At 29.0% G+C, this 21,409-nt stretch overlaps 2 non-coding genes across 2 annotated transcripts; both read right to left on the bottom strand.

The window, feature by feature from the left end:
• Positions 1-8,146: 8,146 nt before the first annotated feature.
• LOC111689164 lies at positions 8,147-8,353 on the bottom strand. The gene has a single exon (XR_002762873.2). It is a non-coding gene; the product is annotated as a small nucleolar RNA U3 (small nucleolar RNA).
• Positions 8,354-17,635: 9,282 nt separating this feature from the next.
• Positions 17,636-17,842, bottom strand: LOC111689165. Its single transcript, XR_002762874.2, has one exon. It is a non-coding gene; the product is annotated as a small nucleolar RNA U3 (small nucleolar RNA).
• Between the last annotated feature and the right edge of the window lie 3,567 nt (positions 17,843-21,409).

Here is a 21,409-nt window from a genome sequence, read left to right as displayed (position 1 = left end):
AAAATTTGTTTTTATACCCTACAACACTATAGTGGGGAGAATATTATGCGTTTGTGCTGATGTTTGTGTTTACCACACATAATAACTTTCTGAGTGCATTTAACTATATCCGTTTGTCCGTCTGCCTTTGTGTCCTTTTTAAAGAAATTTGGCACATACTCTTCTTTCGGTCCAAGGATAAACGCTATTGAAAATTATTGAAATCGTTGCATGATTTTGCCTGGCCCCATACAACAATATCACTCGAAACATTTTCTAAGGGTCTTAGGTTTTGAGCCGATTGGTAAACTTAAAGGTGGGTGTAGGTCCAAAAGTATAAAACCCCAACTATAGAGTATTAAAATGGTTAAAAAGTTTATACTATTTCACTTTTTTGACTCATCCCTGGTGTTATTGCAATACGTGGGTATTGCAATAACATAGGCTTGTCATATTTATTTGATTCAAAATTCACTTCATCTAGAGTCATTCTCAGGAAGTAATTCTTTCTTTTTTGAAGTTATTAGAATAAATAATTAATAATTTATAAATTAACTCCAAAATAAAATTGGTTTAATTCAAAAAATTTCAGCACTTTTGAAATAGTAATAAATTTGTATTTTTTCTAGGATGCAACTTCAAAAAAAACTATTAAGTCTCGTGAAGTCCTGATTGAAATATTAATTTTTCATTTTGAGTTTTAATGTTAAAAATAGTAAAATTTATTCCTTTAGATTTTGTTTAGATTTCAAAAATCAAAAAATTTTCCTCATTGACGCTGTCGATATACATATGTATGTATAAACATACTTACATTTTTAACTTATTTCTTTGTAAAACTTGACTTTCAGATATATCGGTTTATTGTAAACAAAAAATTACAACCGCATAACCCAGAGAACAAATTTATGTTAAATATTTTTTGGGAAATCTTATACGCAATATGATGAATTGTGTTCTGATCACAGCAAAAAAACATACGGCTTCGGAAAACTTTATAGAATTGCTTAACAAGTTTAAAACTACTAAAAAGATTTGATAGGATGTTTTTAAGTTTGTCTTTAAATTCGTTAATTTAATAACTAGTCTGTGTGATCTGGTGGTTTGGGTAACTTTTTTTCCCAACAAAAACTCCTAATATTCGTATTACATCAATATTTTATAAACTGTAAAATATATATTTTTTTTATAAAAAAAATCCTATTTCGATAAATATTTTCTTTTTTACTTTGTTCCTTTCTAAAATACAATTCATTGTTAGGAACATTAACTCTGTAACCACATTCATTTGTAAATTCACTCATACATATGTATGTATGTTGCAAATACATTTGCTCATTAGGCCAGTCCGAATGCCTTCATAAAAATATTTTTTCGATGAATCCTTATTGTTCTACTGATTTAAAAGTTATTTTTTTATTTTATTTATTTATTTATTTATTTATTTATTTATTTTTTTTTTTTTTTTTGAGTTGATATGTTTTTACTTTGCAACTTTGAATCGATTCACACACATACCGTTGGAATATCTAAGCCAAATATTTTTTTAAAAAGCAGGTCTAATGCAGTTAGGTTTAAAAATTCTGTCAGTACAAAAAAAATAGTCGTCTATGTACCAATACTATTTTGTGGTTTGTTTTGTTTTTTGTTAACACACAGTGGAATGGATTGAAATATATATACATATATATGACATTTCTACAATACAACTGTGGTTATTGATTTATAAAAATGTGACATTATTGGTCGGTTAACGTGCTAGTTCACTGAGCGCAAACATTCATGTATGATCGAACGGACTCCGCTTTGATAGGACCACTCTACTCGTCAGATATAGTGTTATATATCTGACGATAGTTGAGATTAGTCACAAATAACCTACTAAAGTGGATATGAAGTTATTGTCAAAGGATCTGTTTTGTTTTTTGGAGCTAGAGCTGTTAATTTGCAAAGAAAATGGAAACCTTATATTCTTTTTATACCCACCATCAAAAAATATGTCATTCCGTTTGTAACACATTGAAATATTGATCATAGACCCACAAAAGTATATAGGTTTTGGGTTCTTATTAAATTCTAAGAAGATCTAGCCATGTCTGTCCGTTTATTTGGTATTGAAAATCAATATCGGTTCTCATTGAAAAAAGGCCTTGGACCTTCTGCATGTTTACAGATCATTCCATATATTTTTAGACTTTTGAAAAAAGATCCCAACAGGGTTTTTAATGAAACGATAATGGAGATACTCAAAGTAGATCCTGTTTTGAGTTTTAGTCAATATCAACAGGAACCCATATTAGGATAAAGTCTGATAGGCCTTGACAAGTCCTTCGCAAGGCCTGACTAGAGTTTAGTGAACTGTCCCGTATGTTGATGTGTTTCCAAAAAAATAAAACAGTTTTTAAAATTCTGGTACAAGTTTAATTTTACAAATTCGGTCAAATATCTCAACAATTTGTTCTAAAACCCTCATTGGACATATTTTCGACTTATAAAGTGTTTGGGAAAAAGTCTCAGATTTAGTTTTAAAACTTCAATAATTTGTTTTCTCATTTCTTTTTCAAGGCACTACACTGTGTTATACGTATAATAAACAACTAGCTTTAGAATGAGAGTGGGGGACAAGGATATCAAATTTCATGTGTATGTGCTTTATGTTGAAAATATGATAAAGTATGGGTGTTAATGATACTCATAGATTGAGTTATATATACATATAGATATATAAAAACATCCTTTGTGTTTATTACGCATATGTCAGTGATGGGCAAATAAATTTCCTACGATATCGGAATCAATGTAAAATATATTAAATTTTTTGTTTGAAAAAACGAAATTACGATAAATTTTATATGAAATACTTAAATTCCGGAATCCCTAGAAAGAGAATGTTAGAAGTAGGTTAAGTCAATCACATAAATTTATGATTTATAAAAACATTCCCCATGACTGTTTTATATACAGATATTTGTTGTGTTTATATGAATGTCTGTTAATATTATTCCATATTCACACATATGAAAGTGTGTGTATGTGTGCGTAGGCATGTTTACATAATAATACATTATTCCCTGGAGAGAATTTTGGTTATGATGAAAACTAAGTGAAGCATAAATGAAGTGAATTTTCAAAACATTTATGTACTTGCTAACAGGAAAATTTTAAAGGATTTAATTTCGTTTTTTTTTATTTTTTTCCATTTGAACACCTGAAATTAGATTGTACGACAATACTCTTTAGTAGTAGTTCTAATTTATTATTTTCTAAATATTTTACTAACAAACTTTAATGAAAAGCCAATTTATTATTTTATTTAAAGATTTTTGTTGCATCAACTATTTAATATTAAAGATACACTTATTTAAATAAAACCCTGTATGACTAAATTTTTTAATATTGACCCCCTCTAAGTCCGGCAGTTCTTGACCGATACAGCTGAAAATTTCTGTCTGACCTACTGTCCAATAGTACCAATATGGTAGAGTTATTACACAAAATTTCCAATATTTTCTATATCTATATATATTAAAATGAATGTGTGTTTGTTTGTATGTTTGAACGTTATAAACCACTAAACGGCTAAACCGATTTTCTTTAAATTTACACAACGTATTCCCGTATGCCTGGAATATGTAATAAAGCTTTTGTTTTGAATTTTCAAATGGGCGAGGAGCCCCGCCCATATTAGGAAAATATTAAATCCGTATATTTAAGATAATATAACAGAGACTTCAAATTTTGTCGGATCCACTTTAGTGTCAATATGATTATTTCGAACAAAAAGTAGGCTCACTAGCATAAGGAGGCGTGGCACCTCCATATAAATTAAATACAAAAATACGTTTCTCTGGGAAACCAATAGATCAAAATTCTTCAAATTTTGCACTAAGACCTTAAATATTCCTCTCATTTTAGAGGAAAAATAGCGGACTTTCGTTTAGGCTTGAAGCCCCCATATGAATTAAATAGAAAAATTCGTATATCTGAGAAACTATTAGAGCTAGAATCTTTCAAATTTTACTTGAAGAACTTTGATAGTCATCTGAACATTTTGGGTATAACGGGCGGACTTTTAAAGGAGGGACTTGGCACCTCCCATATGAATTAAATACACAAATTTCGTTTATCTAGGAAACTAATAGAACTATATTCTTCAAATTTTTCATAAATGACTTTAACATTCATCTGAACATTTTAAATGAAAACGAGCGGGCTTTCATCTGGGGGGAGCTTGAATTCCCATATGAATTATATAGAAAAAATCATATATAGAGGAAACTGTTAGATTTAGAATGTTAAAATTTTACATAAAGAACTCCAACATTCATGTGAACATTTAGAGAGTAACGGGGGCTTGGCACCACGTAACATATTGGTGAGGGCGGTTAGTGGGTTAAATTTCCTTTTATTTAATAAATTTCGCTTACATATAACTACTTATATAGGTACTTAGGAATACCTTTAAATAATATAAAAAAATAAATAAGAAGAAAATATTACAGTACACAAGTAATGTAAAATAACTTATAAAGATTTGTTAAAACTTAATTGTAATACTACAAATATCTTTTTAGATGTTCAAATAACATCTAACTTAATTTATTGACATAAATTTTATTCAAAGTCAAACTCTTTCTGCCTGATTAAATTTTCCGTTTTCATTATTTTTTGTATTTATTTATTTTTTATACATTTTCACTTTCAATTTCCTTCTGTAATAATCGAATTGAAGAAAAGCTTAAATTGTTAAGTGGCTGAATTCTTTATTGTATTCGATTGATATTGAATTGGAAGTGGAAAAAAAAAGTAAAAACACGAACGAATGAACAATAACTTCAACAAAAACGAAAGAAAATACCAAAACAATTTCGGTTAAACAAAACAACAAATCACTTTATGGCGGCCTTTTCCGGTTCCTTACACATACATTTATACTAGTATATTCTCTCTCCTATGTATTGTAGCAGACAGTTTCATATACGACAGGAGCTTAAATATAGAAGAAATTGCTTCATTTTCTGTTTTGTTATAATTGTGATTGGGTTTATTTGTCAGTGATTATTATATGTATGTTTGCATTTGTATCAGATACATATTATTTATATATGTGTGTGTGTGTTTTTGTGTATGTGTTATCATTAATTTATTTTCATTGATTGTCATTCAAGCATGTAAAATGTAATAAAATGTGAACTTGATATAATTTATATGGAAGTAATTAAAGAGGAATGATAAAAATATATTTAAATAATTTTTTTAGTTAATGTTTAAATATTTATAAAGAGAGTTTTTGTAACTGAAAATATTTTAAAGTTAACAAAATGGATTATGTTTATTCAATTGCACTATAGGAAATTTGTGAATTTTATTATCATATCACCCATTAACTAAAAACTAGAATAATTAAACATTCGTTTTTTTTTTTAATTGAGAACAACAAAATATAACCCACTTAAAAGTTAATCGTATAACGTTATATCCAAAACCCCTTTTGTAGGGCGTTTATCTACAATAACTTGGTAAATTATTTCCAATTTAATATAAAATTCAACACAAATATTTGATTTTATTAAAAACTAGAACAACCCAGGGTGCTTTGCTACCCAATCAAAATACAAATAAAGTTTCTACTTTCTATACTAAAACTATCATTTAAAAAATACAATTCAAATTATGAAATAGTGGAATAAATTTTTTGAAAGTTCTAATAAAAAATAGTACTATTTCATGTTTAAATCTAAACATCATATATAGAACTCATATGACTCAAATCTACATTCATTGGTTTCCGAAAAAAATTGTGCTTTCAAAAAGTACCAAACAAATTACCCAAATTTGATCCTATAATGGCCTTAGTACCCGAATTCCAAATAATATGTTAATAGCTTATATTTTATGAGTAAATAAACAATTTTTAAAATTTTATAAAAATTAGCTCAATAAGTTTAAATAAAATATAATTTCCTGTTTTTCCCCCTTTTTGGTACTTTTTTCCAAAAAAATCAAATATTTTGTTTAAATAAATATTGCCGAGTTAGTTCGCAAGTATATTTGCCTATGGTCGTGAAAAGGTTAATGTGCTAAAAAAGTACTAAAAATACAATTTTCTTCCCTTTACAACGAAAAAGGACTGAAATTTAAATAAGTACGAAACTTTTTGAAATATGTGTCCAAAATATTTTCAAAAAATTTATTATGTTTATTATTAGTTAAAAATTTATAAAAGACACAAAAAGGTACCAAAATCACTTTTGTCAAAAATTTTCCCCCCTAAATGTACGAATTTCGAAAAAGTACTAGACACCCATCTGCTCTTTTTCCAAAATTGTAACATTTGTTTGCAAATGTTATAAATGGTTATAAACAAAATTATTTAAAAGGTCTCATCGTGTATTCCTTACATAATAAATTCGGATGTTAAGTCATTGTCTTAAATTATAAGCCACTTATTCATAAGCAATATTTTATTTTATAAAAGGTTTATAAAACAAAATTGTCATATTACATTGCATTTATAAATCGTTTTTAATCCATATTTTTATATAAAAATAGCGTCATTTGTAACTACTTTCAAACTATATTATCAAAATATAAATGTATCAGGGATGGCAAATCAAGTTTTTGATTTTTAAAAGCAGCATTTAAAAATGTACATATTTGTAAATTTGTAGTAATATAGGTTAAGTTGATAGAAGGATGTATACTACATCAAATCCGAAAAAATACACCTGGGCCACTATCGGGCCTGTTGTGCGCTCCAATTCATGAAAAAAAATGTGCACGTAATCCGATGTGTCCACTCAGAATACGTAACATCATACTAACCTCAGACTTGCTCATTTTGAGGAGATTTCTCGTCTTGCTCAGGGTCACCCCATAGAATCTTTGTGGTTCTACCCACCATTTCATTATTCCAAGAGGCCTTATGGGATTTTGTCATCTATATTTTTTATAGTAATATAAAAATGGAATTTAAAATTGCTAGATCTGACGAGAAAATAGCTAACTGTGTGTATATTTCTATGAATATTAAATAATTTTTTCCAAAATAATGGAATTGTAAAGACATTTTTAAAGTAATAAATCGTATTAAACCATTCTAACATATTTTAATACAAACTAATCATTTCAATCAATTAAAACTGGACAATAAAAAATTCCGAATAATAAATAAAACTTAAGAAATATCCGATTAAAAAAACAAGTAAGAGTGCTATATTCGGCTGTGCCGAATCTTATATACCCTTCACCATAGTGTATTTTAAACATAATTGATCTTACAGTCTAGTTAATAAAAACATTAAAGAAATTTGAGTCGATTTAAGCCGAATGTTTCGGCGGCGGCTCAAGCAACTAAATATAGTTCGGCGGCGGCTAAGCTCCGACTCGAAGCCGGTCGACTTCGACCTCTGATTCATTGCTGGTAAACATTGACGAGACGTAGATTTTGTTTTTGTTTATCGTAAAAAAATTGTTTTAAAAAGCACTTGGAAAAAATTTGTGTTAGTTTTAAATTTCAAACTTACATTATTCGCAAAAAATTATTGTACAATAACTCACAATCTACTCTCATATAATTGAAAACGTTTTAAATACATTTTTCTATTCATTAAAAAATATATTTGCAAAACAAAAGGGAAAATTATTTTATTTTAACAAAAAATGCAAATCATATTTTTTTGCTGTGTATTTTTGGATTCCAAACATACAAAAAATACACAGCTGAATAAAACCAAATACATCTACACACACGTGTACATCTTTTTCTATGTACAGTGTTTTTGTTGCTTTTTTAACAATTTTTTGATGAAATTTTCAGAGGTTGTCTCGGATTTTTGCTCATATCTCCGTTATTTACCGACCGATTTTAAATAGCGATCTTCTCGAAAGCATGTCCAATAGAATTATTGAAGATTCGGATCTCGCCGATATCTGGGGTCCTCTAAAAACTGATTTCAACAGACAGACAGACGGACATAGCTTAATCGACTCCGCTATCTATAAGGATCGGAAAATTATATTATAGAAATTACAAACGGAATGACAAACTTATATATACCCTTCTCACGAAGGTGAAGGGTATAATAAACAAATATTAAAACTTGTCAAACGTAGAAAACGAAATCTAAAATATGTTTTTGATTTGAAATTGATTTATATAAAAAACACCACTCAGAAGTCGTTTTATCCGTGTTAACCGAGCGATCATCGAAGAAATATTGTCCCTTTGAATTGCTCCAAAAAAAGACAACACTCAAAACCTCACGCTACAGATAAAACGATATACCTCCTCATCGCGGGAGCGAAATTTTTCATTTTGCAATGAAAAATAAAGAAGACTGACTACAGAAATGATCCTGTGAAGTATAGTCTTAATTTTTCATAGCCAAACTTCAGATATATTAACACAATTTAATATAAACTAAATGAGAATTATTCAAATAATTTGTGTGTTAAAAAAGATTAAGCAAAATACGTTTTCTTGTTGTAGATACTTTTTAAAAATATACACACAATATAATTGTGTGTATAAATTGTTTTTGTTTTACTTAATATCGTTCTAGTGGTGTGTTAAGACGAATATCAATAAAAAATAAACAGTGGTGATCTGTATGTATGTATATACATTCATATTTGTTGTGTTTGAGTGTACCTACCTAGAAACTTGCGCCCATAATAGATTTGTATTATAGACATACATATTTATATACAGTATTACTTCAAACGAATATTGAATTCTAAGAGTAGCGTGATAAATACATCAGATCACTAGCAGAAAACTAGAAAGGTAAATTTTCTAAAATAATTCTCGTAGATTGAATTTCGTCAAAATTATTTCTGTTTTAATTATATTCTTAACATTTCTTCGGACACCTCTGACTGAAAACAAATTTGAAACAAAGAGACTAATTAAAATGATTTAATTTTCTTTATTAATTATTTGGGAATCATTACAAAAGTTTCAAAAAGAATTTAAACATTTCAATTTTTAAATCACTTTTAAGTAATCAATAGCGTTTTCATTAGTTTTTATCCCTCCAGTTTAAGCATTTGTAATTATTTCATTACAAACGAATGCATAAACGACTGAACATTACTGCAAGCGTTTATGTGATAAAATTATTACACGAGGGCGGATCATGTTATGCAGCAATATGAAATTCTCTAAATATATATTTAGGATATTCACAAGATGTGCTATCAAGTTTTATTATCATAAAAAACTAAAGTTTTATGATAGTTAATATAATGTTTGATGAAATACGTCTTAATAGTTTTTTTTTCGTAAATCGAAAAAGAAAGAGAAAAACTTTTTATCGAGCCGGTGATAATATTAAGAAGTATGTTTGTCGCGTACTATAGCTGACTGGAAGCCACCGAACATATTAAAATAACCGCCATCAGAAATTTTTTTTGGCTTTGTCATTAACAGCTGTTTATGTTTTCAAAGAGTTTCTTTTATACAAATATAGAAAAGAAAACATATAAAATGTTTATAAAAATTGATTGTATAATACCTATTACAATATCCAATATAATTTTTGGGCACAAACCGACTGTTATAATTAGTTTTTGACTCGTTTTTGCCATTTTTACTAAAAATATTTGTAAATTAAATATTTGTATCAGCTGAATCAAATTTGAAAATGTTGTATATTTTATAAATTTATTGAAGCGATTAAATAAAAATTATTTTTTCACAACATATAAACAAATCAAAGATTACTAAGTACAAAATATTTATAATACATTAGGTAGATTTTTGTACAGTTCTTCAACACCTCCCCATACTAAAAACTACCAAATCAATAAAAGCCAAGCTTCTTGATGTTTTCCTTAAATTTCAACTTAGGAAGAATCTTTGTAAATACGTCTGCAGTGTTTTCAGTGGACGGCACATATTTCAAATCGATTATACCCTTTTTGTAGATTTCTCTAACGTGGTGCACTTTTATATCGATATGTTTACTTCGAGCATGGTAAACCGGATTGCGAACCAATTGTTGTGCTCCTATATTGTCACAATATATTACAGTTGCATTTCTGACCAGTTGTTCGAAGCCTAACTCTGTTAATAAATTTCGAAGATATATTGCTTCTTTCGTTGTCGCTGAAATAGCCATATATTCGGCTTCGGTGGAGCTTAGGGCAACGGTGGGTTGTTTCTTCGATTCGTAGGAAATTGCAGTACCAGCTAATATGAAAACATATCCTGTATATGATTTTCTATCGTCACTGCCTCCTGCCCAATCTGCATCTGAAAAACATGTTAGAGGTTTGCCAGTAGGTCTGAAATTAAGTGAACAATTAGTGGTATTGCATAAATATCTTAAAATGTGTTTAGCGGCGGATAAATGTTCTTTATGTGGATTTTTATTGAATTGAGATAACTTATTCACACAATGAATAATATCCGGACGTGAACAAATTGCAATATACATCAATGATCCTATCAAAGATTGATATATTTTCTGATCTACTTTTTCGCAGCTATCGCAGTTTTTGCAGAGTTTGAATTTAACACCTGGATCTATCGGTGTGCTACAGGTTTTGCAACCTTCCATATTATTATCCTTTAAAAGTTCCAATATAATTTTCTTTTGGGATAGTTGGATAGTTCCAGTGGGTTGTTTTCTCTCAATCTCCATCCCTAGAAAATAATTCACTGGACCTTTATCGACAATTTTAATTTTCTCTGATAAATTTTTCTTAATTTGGTTCATTACTTCCAATTTTGAGCAAACTAGAAGTATGTCGTCGACATAAACAATTATTATATTAAAATCATCACCTGAATTCATTGTATATGCACAAGTATCAGCACTGCATTGTTTGAAACCAATAGATTTGACAATTTCATCAAATTTTTCATTCCAATTACGTCCTGACTGTTTCAATCCATAAATCGATTTTTTAAGCTTGCATACTTTGTCTTGATTATTTGGATCTTCAAAACCGATAGGTTGTTCCATGTAAATATCACTGTCTATGTCACCGTTCAAATAAGCAGTTGTAACATCCAACTGATGTGCATATAGTTTTAATTCAGCTGCTAATGCCAACATAATACGAACAGTGGAATACCTTGTTACTGGAGAAAAAGTTTCTGTGTAGTTAATACCGTACTTTTGACTACAACCTTTTGCAACCAATCTTGATTTATACTTCTCTATTTCACCGTTCTTGTTCTTTTTAATTGTAAATACCCATTTATTTTTAATAATTGGTACAGTATCAGGTCTCTCAACTAGAATCCATGTCCCATGAGAACAAAGGGAGTTGTATTCGGATTTCATTGATTCTATCCATTTATCTTTATCTTTGCTTTTCATTACATCTTCTATGGTGATGGGAACATCTTGATCTTCATTCTGTGAGATACATTGGGAATTCAATAAATTATTATAAATAATTTTACCTGATCTTAAAATCTTATAATTTGGATTTTCATCAAAATCGTTCACTATATTTGAATTATTCATAGAAATTGCATTTTCAGAATAACACGAACTAATATCTGAATTTGATCTCTTACTTGTTGTCAAAACAATGTTCCTTTCATCAGCATTTCTATGACTTTCATTTTCTTTTGATCCATTTTCTACTAATCCATTCTCTTTTGATCTATTCTCATTTATCATATCGAATGTTATTATCTCTGGTCCATCAGATCTTCTTAAATTTGAGTTATTATTTTGTTCATTACGATCTTTAGAATTATATAAATTGTGTTCAAAAAAACCATACTCACGATCATTTGAATTTAGCATACTTTCTTCAACAAACTTCACATCACGGCTTTTGAAAATTTTGTTTGTGTTGAGATCGATCATCCAATAAGCTTTAGATTCGGAACAATATCCAATAAAATTGCATTCTATTCCTCTCGGTTGAAATTTTGATTTTCCTGGACGTTTGTCTAATACATATGCTTTACATCCGAATGTTCGAAAATGAGAAACCGTTGGTTTTATTTTGCTCCATTTCTCTTTCGGTGTAATACCATCTATCGATCTTGACGGACATCTATTTCTTATATAAACCGATGTGTTTACTGCACTCGACCACAAGGATTCTGGTAATCCTGATTCAATTAACAAACATCTGGACATTTCCAGAATAGTTCTATTGGCGCGTTCGGCCACGCCATTTTGTTGGGGGGTGTACTCTACCGTGAACTGCCTTTGAATACCCAGTTCTTCTAAATTCAGGAAAAAATTTTTACTCAAATATTCTTTTCCATTATCACTCCTCAATACTTTCAATTTCTTTGAGGTTTGTCTTTCAGCCATACTCAAAAACTTCTGAAAGGCTCCTAATACCTCACCTTTAGTTTTCAGAAAATAAACGAATATCATTCGTGAATAATCGTCAATGAATAAAACAAAGTAATTTGCACCTCCCAGAGATGAAATCCGCATCGGACCACATATGTCCGTATGCACTAAATCGAGAACATCATTACCTCTTTGACTTGCACTTTTTGGAAATAGTTTAGATGTTATTTTTGACTTCAAACACGTATCACAAACAAAATTATCCGGGATTCTATCTATTGATAAATCACGTACCATCCCTTTTTGTGACAATTCCAGCATACTGTTTGGATTTAAATGTCCAAGACGTTTGTGCCAACGATTGAAATCAGACGCATTAATCATTAAACTCTTGGATTGAGTATTTTTGGACTCCTTGTTGAAACATACGAACAATTGATCTTTTCTTATACCCCTTAACTGAACAGTTTTATCACTATTGATTACTTCAACATCGTTTTCCTTGAAAATAACAGATAAATTATTATGTGTTAAATGTTCAATAGAAATAAAGTTGTATTTCAAACACGGAACATAAAGAACATCTGTAAGTAAAAATACATCTCCAAACGTATTATTTAATTCTATCTCACCAATTCCTTCTGAAAAAATTGTGAAATCTGCTGCAAGATCAATTCTTTCTTTGTGATGTATCAATGATTTAAACAAATTTCTTTCACCACACATGTGACATGTTGAACCGCTATCAAAAATCCACGTCCCTTTTTGCAAACTGCTATCGTTCATACCATGTAATAATGCACTCAACTTTTTCGTACAGTCACGTGCAATGTGACCCACAATTCCACATTTGAAACACTTGTACTCACGTTTAGTTTTTTGTTTTGTGTCAGATTTTGCATAATTTTTCTTTACAGCACCTTGATTTTTAGATTTTGACATAAAATTCTGCTGAACTTCGACAGTATCTTGCTTACTGAATCTCCTTTCATATTCTTCTGATAATTTATTTTTTAAGGAATCTATATCTGGAAACCGATCTCTTGATTCCATGGCAACAACGAAGTTATCGTAACTATCGGGCAAACTGTTAAGTAAAATTATTACAAGAAGCTCGTCAGGAATTTCAATTTGTAGCTCCAAAAGTTTTTCTACTATATTTGTAAATTCACATTGGTGTTCAGCCATACTGGTACCCTCTAACATTTTCAGTGCTAACAGCTTTCGAAACAGAAATACTTTTCTGGCAGGTCCACTTGGTTGAAATTTCTTTTCCAACATTAACCAGGCATCTCTTGAAGTAGGCGCATTTTTTACAATATTCAAGTGTGATCTCTTCATGCTAAGCAAAATCATCGACAATGCTTTCTGATCCTTGTTAATCCACTCATTACGAAGAGGAATTTCTGCAGGTGCAATAACCTCACCGGAAACATATCCCCACAAGTCCGAATGAATAAGTACGCTCCGCATATGTATCTTCCATCCATCGTAATTGTTGTCTTCTAATTTTTCTATTTGGTACATTGAACCCATGTTTGCAAATTATTTAGACCTTTAAATATCTTTTTTAAATATCTGGGCCCATAACCCTTGTTGTATATTTTATAAATTTATTGAAGCGATTAAATAAAAATTATTTTTTCACAACATATAAACAAATCAAAGATTACTAAGTACAAAATATTTATAATACATTAGGTAGATTTTTGTACAGTTCTTCAACAGAAAATTTGCACATTAACTGATCAGAGTTTCTAACAGCAGCCATTTGGGTCTTTCGCTACCCAATCAAAATACAAATAAAAAAGTACCAAAATATCTCCCATGTAGAATATTATTCATTAAACATTGTGTATGTTTAGTTTCTATATTCAAAAAGTATTATTTGAAAAATAGAATTGGAATGATTAAATAGTGGAATAAATTCTACGTTTGTGGAAAGTTCCAATAAAGAAGAGTACTATTTTCCTTCATTTCGTCTAGGAATAAACATTTTTAAAAGTTAAGTTCACAAAATATTCCATGTTTAAATCTAAACATCACAGATAGAACTCATATGACTCAAATCTGCATTCATTTGTTCCGGAAAAATTGTGACTACAAAAGAACCTTAGTACCCGAATTCCAAAGTAATATATCAATAACTTATTTTGTGTGAGTAAATAAACAATTTTTCAAATTTGAGAAAAAATGGCTCAATGATTTGAAATAAAATTAATTTTTCCGTGTGTATCAACTATTTTCCTAAAAAATAGCATATATTTTGTTAAAATACTTATTACAGAGTTACTCCATATAAGTGGTATATCTAATAAGAATACGCCAATAAATCAAGAAAGTTTGGGCTAAAAAAGTACCAGAATTACAGTTTACACCCAAAAAAACACAGAATTTTAAAAAAAAATCTTACGTTAGAAACATATAAAGGAGCAAATAAGGTAGCAAAATCACCTTTGTTACACATTTTCACCTCTTAAAAGTACGAATTTCGAAAAAGTACCAAACACCCATCTGCTCTTTTTAAGAGTAAAAGTAGATACAATTAACACTTTTCTTGTATCACTAAGAAACTTTTTCTAGGATACTTTTTCTTAATTCTCTTTTGAAGTTTCCTTAATGTCTACACAGAAACTTGTTTCAGAAACTACGTGTTAAAAAAATGTGTCTAGTGTGGACCGGCACTTAGATACTGTAAGATAATGAAGAAAACAAGTTTTACCCTTATTTTTAGCCCTAAATATACAAATTAAAGGGTGCTACTCCGGGAAATTAGTAACGAATTGAAGCCGATAAACTTAAACACTTTAAAAGTACAATCATCAAATTAGTTACGAATTGAAGCCGATAAACTAAACGCTTTAAAAGTACAAAAGTTTGTAACGAATAATGATATGAACATAAGGGAAGTCCAGTTACCAAGCTTAATCAACATAATGACACTAAAGAAATGTTCAGCAGGAATATGTTTATCACATAGAGTAAAATTTAAAATTTTTTTTTGTATTGGAAATCCCTTTAGATCTTTTCACTTTACCTCGTAACATAAATAAATATACAAAGATGACGTCATCTTTGTATATTTATTTATGTTAATCAGCTCATTTACATATACAAATATATGTATGTATGTGGAAGTTTAAAGGTTAAAATATTTAAAAAATATTTACACAATGATCATTTATATGGATGTATGTATATGAATTCATATGTAGACGTATTGCCAAGAATAATGGTACATAAATTAAACATAATTGCAATTTCATTAAGCTTACTTACATGATGCGAACGAACAATCAACGAAACATTCCGCGATATTAATACCACTAGAGTACTTTTAATATGTAGTCATGTAAAATTTACATTACATTTATGTTTTTATACATATGATATGTATTAATCGATAAACATTTTATTCAGATTATAAGTGTGATCAACTCTTAGGATAATAACACTATCATCGAAATTTTCTGAAAATTGAACTAGAAAATCCAGATATTTTTTGTCATTTTGTTTTTGAGGGAGATTTTTGAAATATTACAACTTTTGAATTAACTAAATTTGCCACACTATTGTTTGAGTAAAATTAATTGTAGTAAATATTTCATTTTTTATTTTTTTAAATTAATTTTTCTTGACATGCATCACATTAAGGGAATATATTTGATTAATCTTTACAGATGATAAACAATTCTTGAAACTATGAATTTTTACAAACTTTATTTGAATATTTTACTTTTTAAACATGTGACTTTGGTCTTCATAAGAAATTTATTTGTAGTTTATCCAAAATTTTTCTATTAATATGAAAAAAGGAAATTTACATTTTTCAAAATGTAAGAATTTTACTGTCTAACAATCTGTAGGGTATTAGCAATTCTAGTAATATTAAGAATCCATTTTAAACCTATTTAATTTATTTAAAATAAAAATAAATAAATTTCTCGTTTATCAAAAGTACTTTTATTGCACATATTTTGTGTTCAAATAAAATCGTGTTTATTTACAATATATATTCATAAGGATAACTACATATGTATGTATGTATGTATGTATGTATGTATGTATGTATGTATGTATGTATGTATGTATGTATGTATGTATGTATGTATGTATGTATGTATGTACGTATATACATAGTTTTAATAAAAGTCTATAGATAATGTATTTACAATTATATAGATTAACCTACTAGGTAATTTAAATGCAAGAATTATAAACAATTTATATATTTACATCAAATATGAAATGTTTATACCCTACACCACTATAGTCCCAATTTTAGGAAATTTGATAAACTTTTATACTGTTCTTTCAATTCGTGGACAAAAACTATTGAAAATTGTTGAAACTGTCTATAGTTTTTTCGCCTGGACTCGATACAAACGTACCCATTGAATAACGCTTTTGAGCCTAAATTTATGTTATAATATATATAAAAAATCAGCAAAATGTGTCTTTATAGAACGATAAATGACACTACTGATTTTTATAGTTATCGGGCATCGTCCTTGAATCCAAAAAATGCCAAATTTCATCAAATTATCCTGAAAATTGCGATCTGAAGTATTCCCACAAGTTTTACATGGACACGCAGACAGACGGACAGACATAGCTAAATCGACTCAGAAAGTGATTCTGAGTAGATTCGTATACTTAAGGACTAATATTTTTGGTTGTTACTATAGTGGTTATACACTAAATAATCCACCTTTTTTCACATACTCACTGGTGTAGGTAACGATAAATCGTCGATCGGTTAGTCGATAAATTATTGAATAAATGATGATTGTTAATTAACGAATAGTTTCCATCATTTAACTGATTAATAAAAACCTTCTATTTAACATTGAATTGACTGTATATTTTTACAAAATTTTTATAATAATGTTCTTCCTTTACTAATTCCATAATTATTTTTCTATGATGATTTCTGAATAAGAAATCTTAGAAGTAATCACCTTCACTCACTCCTTTTGTTCGATTAACAAAATAATTTCGAATTATCGGGTTATTAACCGGCTAACATAAAACCGAAATATTCACCTATTCTTTACGCATTCAGTTAAGCAATGATCGAAAAAAGGTATTCCAACAAAAAACTGAATCGTATGAAAAAGAAGAAGCAATTCCATTACGTTTCAATGCTTTACGATTATGTGTATTCTGCATTTCGATCGTAATTATGGAGAATCGAAATGAAGAATACCAAAGTTGCCAAACGGAGAAATTTTCGATTCAAATTGAAATGCAGAATAGGGACTATTAATTTTACCATACGAAATATTAAATACCGATTAATTCCCACGTTTTCTTGAATTTCAACTTATTTTGTTGAAAACATAAGTTTTTAATTTGAAATTAATTTATATAAAAACACCACTCAGAAGTCGTTTTATCCGTGTTAACCGAGCGATCATCGAAGAAATATTGTCCCATTGGATTGCTCCAAAAAAAGACAACACTCAAAACCTCACGCTACAGATAAAACGATATACCTCCTCATCGCGGAAGCGAAATTTTTCATTTTGCAATGAAAAATAAAGAAGACTGACTACAGAAATGATCCTGTGAAGTATAGTCTTAATTTTTCATAGCCAAACTTCAGATATATTAACACAATTTAATATAAACCAAATGAGAATTATTCGAAAAAAAATTATAAACAGAAAATGTTTTTTTTTAATATAAATATATTTTTAATGCTTGTAGCTATATTTGATGTTTGTTATTGTTTTGCTTAATGATGTTCTAGTAGTGTGTTAATACAAATACGTACAACTGATAACAATAGTGGTGGTGTGTAGGTATACATCTTGAATATTTATGTATAAACACTAGGGTGGTAACACCTTTTACAATTTTGAAAAAAAATTAGAATTCCCTTCACATAGAGTATAAAGTGATCTTATTGGTAAAGTCAAAACACTTGAAATTCAGCATCTAAATATGTAGACTATTTCTAAAAAGGTAGATTATTTCTAATCGTTTTGCTGCAGAAGGTTTTAGCATCAAAACAATTCTGACTACCACGTATTTATAGCGCCTAATACCTTAATGTACGTAAATAAATATGTATGTTTACAGCATACACTTAGCTAGCTACACGTGATCAACATAGATTTTTTGGACATTAAGTAGTGAAACAGTTGGTAGTTTTTTACAATTTTGAATTGTAAATTCTTACATATTTTATACAAACTCATTAAAATATTTTCAAACAAATTTATATTTGATATACCTTCGTAAGAATGATATATATAAGTTATGCTATGTATACACGTTTGTTAGATCTTACAACGTTGGCAGTAAAATACACAAAAAATGTCTTATAATACAGTCAACTTACACAGTTTGTCTTGCAATATTTTCGGTAATGCTTTTTCTGAAAACGTTGTCTAATGAGGCTCTATAATTATAAAGTTCATGAGGGCTAGTATGGAACTTGGTTTTGCAGCTTTTTGTCGAGATACGAGTACGGTTAACATAATTATGAACTTAAATGCTCTATTTGGCGAAATAATCGACCGATGTTAACAATTTTTAATAGGCTTCGTCTACGGTACCATAAAAGATCATGTGTCAAATTGCTTTGAATTATCTCTAAAATTGTCTGTATTTTGCTTACAAGGTTTATATGGACGGACGGACAGACAGAAGGACCGACATAGCTATCCGAAATAATGAACCGATCTTAACCATTTTCAATAGGCTTCGTCCCTGGAGCAATAGAAGATCATGTACCAAATTTCTTTAAATTATCTTCAAAAAACCTATAGTTTGATAACAACGTTTACATGGACGGACAGACAGAAAGACTAAATCGACTAAGAAATCTTTCTAAGCCGATTCGTTTACTTTAAGGTGGATATAGAACCAATATTATTGTGCTTTACAAACATCAACACAAACCCAAAATACCCTCCCCACTAAAGTGATGTAGGGTATACAAAAAATAATTTTGGTCGGAGGAGTGAAATTTTTTATGTAGATTTTTTATTTGATGAAATACATTAGAATCAATTTTGAATTTTAAGTTAGTTAGGGCCGTTTTGTGTAAAAAACCCCATTTCTAAAATCGATGTCTCTCTATTTCCACCAAGCTTATTTAGTACTAATAATAGGACAGACATAATTTTTCAGTTCTATGGATCAAGAACTCACGGACTTGGACATTTTGGTCATACAGGATTTTACTTAAATTAGTTTAACTTTTCACTTTAAATGTGAATATCCATCTTTATAAAATATGGTATAATTTCTTTTTGTTATTCTATAAAGACATCTAGCCATGTCCGTCTGTCTGTTTTGTAAAAAAAAACACAATTAAGTTAAAGCAGGGCTGACCTGGCTGAAGTTTTACATAAATACTTTTAGTTGAAGCAGTTCGGGCAATGTTGCTCCACGATTTCAGCTAGTTCCCATTTACATAAGATCTCCTTCAGAAAATCACTATATCTACTATAAAATATTTTATTTAAAAACATTTATATTTAATATTTAATTTAGTTATTCTCTAATATATTTCATTTTAAAATATCTATTACTTTAAACTAAACTTGATTTTAAAATTTTATTTCTTTAACATTTTGTTTTTTCTTTATTAATAAAAACTAATTTCTTTCCTTTTCTTGAGATTTGTATTCTTCATACTCGAAACATTTATTTTGCTTGTTATTTTTATAAATTAACATTTTTTTGCAAATAGAAAAAAAATCTAGAAAAATGTAGTGAAAACAAACTTTGATGTTTCAGTATTATTATATTTTTTATTTTCTTTTTTTTCTTGTTATAAAGAAAATGCAATTTCTGTTAAAAATTATTTAGTTTTCTACTCAAATGATCTCTGTAGTTTGTTGGTTGAATTTTTTTGTAGTTATACTCTACATCATTTTAGTGGGGAGTGTTTATTGGGTTAATGCTAATGTTTGTAACACACCAAAATATTCATTCTATACCCATCTTAAAGTATAGTAATTGGCTTGGAATAAGTTTCTGAGACGATTGCACCATGTCCGTCCATCCGTCCGTCCGTGTGGCTGTCAATGTCAACAATTTCAATATAATGGGATGTAATTTGATACACCCGCTTTTTTGGGCCAAGGAGGAAATCCTGTCGAAAATGTTTAAAATTGGCCCATTATTTCACCTAACCGCCATACAACAGATCCCCCAAAAAGAGCCTTGGAAATCATAATTATATTAAATACAATCCTTGGTTACTTTCGTACAGATTGGGTTCCATTTGACCCTAAATCCATACAAAGTCCCCCCAAAGGCCTCCGGTAGGTTAGTGGTTAGTGTTCTAGTCTGGTAGACCGGATGTAGTGGGTTCGATGCCCACCTGAGACACTGGTTAAGGAGCGCACAACAGGCTCTTATAAGTATATTTCTTCGGATTTTATTTAAATGTATGTGTACATTCTCTTTTCGAACTAACTAACTAAGTCCTCCTCAGAATGTCAAAAATGCTTAAATTTATTATTGGTTTATTGTAGCAATTTTGTATGGATGATAAGCGTTTAATATCTTTATAAATACGGGGGTAATATTGCGATGAAATTCATCACAAATAAATATTATATAAATATTAATCTATTCACCAAATTTTTGTAGGGATCGGTCTATATTTGCCCCTATCCCCCTTATAAACACTTTTTCAGAAAGTTAGTTTTTCATCCATTAATTAATTAAATGTATCAGTATGAAAGTGATATTGAAATAAATACTTTATTATGAAAAAATAAATCACTGTCAATACTCATAACTGGTGTAGGGTATGATATAGTTGGCCATACCCAACTATAACGTCAGTCTTGTTTGTTTTTTCTATTTATTTTATAATTTTAAAACATTTATCAAAGCAAAACCACATTTTCAAAAGAAACGTTTTAGGTTCATTTTTTATTTAGTAGTTGTGGACAAAGCAATTTGTTTAATTTACTGATACAATGTTTAAAGAATCCATTAAGAGCTTTTCTTTTCTCTGCATTCAAATAAAGTTATACATGAAAAAAAAAAACTGAAAATAATGAATAAAATGCAAAACAAAGAAATATTAAAATTGTTGAACTTCAAATTTTATTTTAAAGATTTTTTAAAAGTTTAGTTGGGGTAATGTAAGTAATGTAAAGACATTGTTTAAGGTGATA

This window comes from Lucilia cuprina, chromosome 4 (assembly GCF_022045245.1).
Source record: "Lucilia cuprina isolate Lc7/37 chromosome 4, ASM2204524v1, whole genome shotgun sequence".
NCBI classification, from domain to species: domain Eukaryota; kingdom Metazoa; phylum Arthropoda; class Insecta; order Diptera; family Calliphoridae; genus Lucilia; species Lucilia cuprina.
The sequence above is the reverse complement of the archived record's forward strand: the minus strand, read 5'-3'. Positions and strand labels throughout refer to the sequence as shown.